Here is a 4,568-nt window from a genome sequence, read left to right on the forward strand (position 1 = left end):
TGCTGGGATTAAAGGCGTGTGCCACTGCACCTGGCTCATAAATTTATTTTTTAAGTTGAAACTTTGTTTGAATACATCAAGTGTTGTTACCATCATGCTCTTCCTCATTGTTCCCACTCCATTGAGAGCCTCCCTTAGTGAGATTTCTGGTAGTCACCATGGAGTTGTGGATTATGAGTTGTGGGAGCAGCAGTCAGTCATTGTGGAGGGAGGGGACAATGCCTCTGACTATTCCCTCCACCCCTGTGGCTCCTTCTTTCTTTCTGCCCCCTCTTCCACAAAACTCATTGAGCCTTGTTCTTTACATTAACTCTACCTTAGGGTTGAGCTCTCAGCAGCTTTTAGATTTCTATTTTGGTGCATTTTGAGTATCCTCAGCATTTGTCTCCATCACTCTGGCTCAGGCTGTCAGGCAAGCCATGGGAGCAACGTTCTTGCTCATGTTGCCAATTCCTTTGTGTTTTCATCTAGGCCCTAGCTGTTGTGCTAGAGTGGTTCACCTGCTAACATGGAGTCAGCTATCCTTGTCCTGTTCGTAGATTTTAGTTGTCCTCAATTCTCACTGTTTCTGAAATAGAAAAAGAAACTCTACAAAAGAGAGTGAGATCAGCATAGGTCAAAATGTATGAGCATTATTAATTTAGAGAGATGTTAATGGATATAGCCTTGCTTCTTGCCAAAGACTAATGAAAGCTTCTCATTAGAGTCCATAATCTTGGTCTCCATAGGATCCTGTCCAGTTGTGGCTTCTTTAGAACTGCACATATCTGTTAGCCAATCAGAAAGCCATTGGTTACCTACCTAAGGTGGGTGCCACTATTTAATAGGTGTGTACAACTTGTTAAGATGGTTTCTTGCATATAGCAGGATCCCCTGCTTACTCACAGCATTGTTGGTCATCTTCATCCAGCATATCAAGTCAGTTTTCAGCACTGTATGAGCTAACCATCTTGGAGTTGACTTCCAGACTAAGCCAGATCTCTTGATGTTCTGTGTCAGCAGCATGTGTTTTCCTCAGCAATAGGGTTTAACCTTTCCCCTCAGGTAGGTAATCAAGTGCTTTCACAGAATTTTGTCCTTTTTTAGGGACCTCGTAGGTCTCCTTGATCAATAGCTCAATATGGGTAGTAACCCATTTCTAGTACTGGGAATTACCAGCCAGGTCCAAATATGTTAGGGTTAGGCTTCATCCCACCCTCTGTAGGGGTCATCTTACCAGATGATCCCTCCATACTCCAATTGAGGGTTATATCTTTTATTCTGCTATCCAGGAAGAATGTTTCTATGGTACCAATTCATTTAGTATTTATTTTTGTGTATATCTTTCCCCCCCCCACACACACACACATAGACCAACCTATTACAATCCCCCAAATCTTTCTATCCCTCTTATCTGGCCCTTGAGTTGCTTTTCAGATCAGGTGTAACAGCAGTTCAATCTATTCCAGTTTAAGAACCACAGGTGAAGGAGAAAATGTGGCATTTGCCTTTCTGTGGCTGTGTAAGTTTGCTTAGTCTTATGTGTTCCAGGCCTGTCCATTTTCTTACAAATTTTATTGTATCATTTTTCCTTACTTCTCAGTAGAATTCCATTGTGTATCACACCTTCATTATCCATTGGTCAAATGATGGGCATTTGGGTTAATTCCAGTTGTGAATTTAGCAGCTATAAACATGGTTGAGCAAATATCTCTGCAGTGAAGAATGGAGCATTAAGTATAGATGCTCAGTAAAGGAATGGCTGGGTCAGTTAGTAGCTCTATTATCATCTTTTTCAGGAGTCTCCATATTGATTTCCCTAGTGGTTTTATAAGTATGAGGGTTCCTCTTTCCCCACATCCTCACCAACATTTCCTCTCATTTGATTGTTTTAATGGTTTCCATCCTTTCTGGAATCTCATAGTTGATTTAATTTTCATTTCCCTGATGTTAAACATTTTCTTAGGTGAATATGAGACATTTATTTTTCTTCCTTTGAGAATTCCCTATTGAGTTCCCTACCCCAGTTTTTGAATGGCATGTTTGATTTTTTTAATTGTAGTTAGTTTTTAAGTTTTTGTAGATTTTTGATATTAGGCCTCTATCAGTGGTATAGCTGGTGAAGATTTTCTCCCATTCTGTGGATACCCTGCTGGTCTTGTTTATGGTATGTTTTTCTGTACAAAAGCATTTTAGCTTCATGAGATCCCCTGGATGAGTGATTATTTAGTTTTTTTGGGCTACTGGGGTATTGTTCAGTAAGTCTTTCCCCATTCCTATATTGTGGAGAGTTCACCCTACTTTTTCACCCAGTTTTTTCATCCAGTTGAGAGATTCAGGTCTTACATTAAGGTATTTAATCCATTTAGAGTTTATTTTTTGCATGGTTAGAGGAGTGAATCTAGTTTCATTTTTCTACATGTGGTTATCCAACTTTTCCAGCACCATTTGTTGAACATGGTATGTTTTCTCCAGTGTATGTTGTTGGCACCATTGTCAAAAATCAAGTGTCTGCAGTTCTTTAAACTAAGGGCTGAGTCTTCATTCTATTCCATTGATCTATATGTCTGTTTTTTTATGTCAATACCATGTTGATTTTGATACTATGGCTTTGTAGTATAGCTTTAGATTGGGTATGGGGATATTTTTAGAGGTGTTTCTTTTGTTGAGGATATTTTTATATATCCAAGGCCTGCTGTCATTCCATATTACTTCTGAGGATTTTGTGTGTGTGTCTCTGTGAAGAATGATGTTGGGATTTTTATTGGCATTGCATTGAATCTGTATATTGCTTTTGGTAGAATTCCCATTCTCACAATATTAGTTCTACCTGTCCAGGAACATGGGAGGTCTTTCCATCTTTCTTTCTTGAGTGTTTTTATGTTTACATTATATAGGTTTTCAGCTCCTTGGTTAGTGTTATTCCAAGGCATCTGATTTTTTTGTGTGTGTGGCTATTGAAAATATGATAGCCTTGTTGAATTCTTTTTCTGTATATTTGTCATTTTTATGTCATTTATATGTAGGAAGGCTATTGATTTTTGTGTTTATTTTGTGTCCTGCCACTTTGCTGAAGGAACTTATTTTTAAAAGTTTTACACTAAAGTTGTTCAGGGCACTTATGAATAGAATCATATCATCTGCAAACAGTTAATTTGACTTCTTCCTTTCTAATTTGTATACTTTTTATATCTTTCTCTTATCTCATTGCTTGGGATAGGACATCAAATACAATTTTGAAGAGCAGTGGTGAGAGTGGGCACCCCTAATCTCAATGAAAATTCCTTAAGTCTTTCCCCATTAAGTATTATTTGGGCTTTAGGTACTTTACATATAGCCTTTATTATGTTGAGATATAAACCTTCCATGTCTGTTCCTTCCAGTGTTTTGGTTAATAATGTTGTATTTTGTCAGAGACCTTTTCTGCATTAATTGAAATGATCATGAGGTTCTTTTGTTCAAGATTATTTAGGTGTTGTATTACATTAATTGATTCCCATGTGTTAAAACATTTATGCATCCATAAGGCAAAACCTGCTTGATTGAAGTTGGTAATGCTTTTCATATGTTGTCTCAAACAAGTGACATATTCTGTAGCCAACACTTGACATCTACCTGATATAGTGAGATGGTGCAAAAGTCCTTCCTGCTGGGTCTCTCTCTTGAATTAACCTATGTCTACATTCTACCATTATAATCTTATATGGTCAATTCTTTGAACTGCCACTTCTCTAGAAATGTCATTCCCTTTTCACTGACTAAGGCAACAACTGTTATTCTTCACAATTTAACATGTCTTACTTATTATTCCATGAAGTTGTTCCCCAGCCATAGTCAACACCCTCAATAAGGCTGGCCTCTAGTTGAATTTGATCTACAATGCCTTATACTGTGTAAACTTCCACTACTGCCTTCATAACTTAGCAGAAAATTCTTTTAAAAAGGAGAATGGGGTCATGGCTTAGTAGTTAAGGGTGCTTCCTTTCAAAACCTGTTAGTATGGGTTCAATTTCCCCAGCACCCTCATAAAACATGATGCAAATTTGTGCATCTGTGTCTGTGATCCTAAGACATCTATGACAATGGGAAAGTGAAACAGGAGAAATTGAATTCTGCAACAGCAAGAAACCCTGTCTCACAGAAAGTAGAGTATATAAATCTTGAGATTTTCCTCTGACCTTCACATGTACACTGTAGTGCATAAACACACACACACACACACACACACAGAGAGAGAGAGAGAGAGAGAGAGAGTGAGAGAGAGAGAGGAGAATAAATGAATAAATAAATCTTAACAGTTTTAAAAGGAGTAATAATGCCAAAAATCAATTAAAAATTTGAAAAAAGGAGGGGGGCTGGAGAGTTGGCTTAGCAGTTAAGGTGCTTGCCTTTAAAGCCAAAGAACCCAGGGTTCTATTCCCTAGGACATACATAAGCCAGTTGCACAAGGTGGCACATGCATCTGGAGTTTGTTTGCAGTGACTGAAGGCCCTGACACACCCTTTCTCTCCCTCCCTTCCTCCCCCCCCCCACAAATAAATAAATAAATAAAATCAAGTATCTTTAAAATTCTGAATTAAAAACAAACA

The sequence above is a fragment of the Jaculus jaculus genome, chromosome 1 (genome assembly GCF_020740685.1).
Source record: "Jaculus jaculus isolate mJacJac1 chromosome 1, mJacJac1.mat.Y.cur, whole genome shotgun sequence".
Taxonomy (NCBI): domain Eukaryota; kingdom Metazoa; phylum Chordata; class Mammalia; order Rodentia; family Dipodidae; genus Jaculus; species Jaculus jaculus.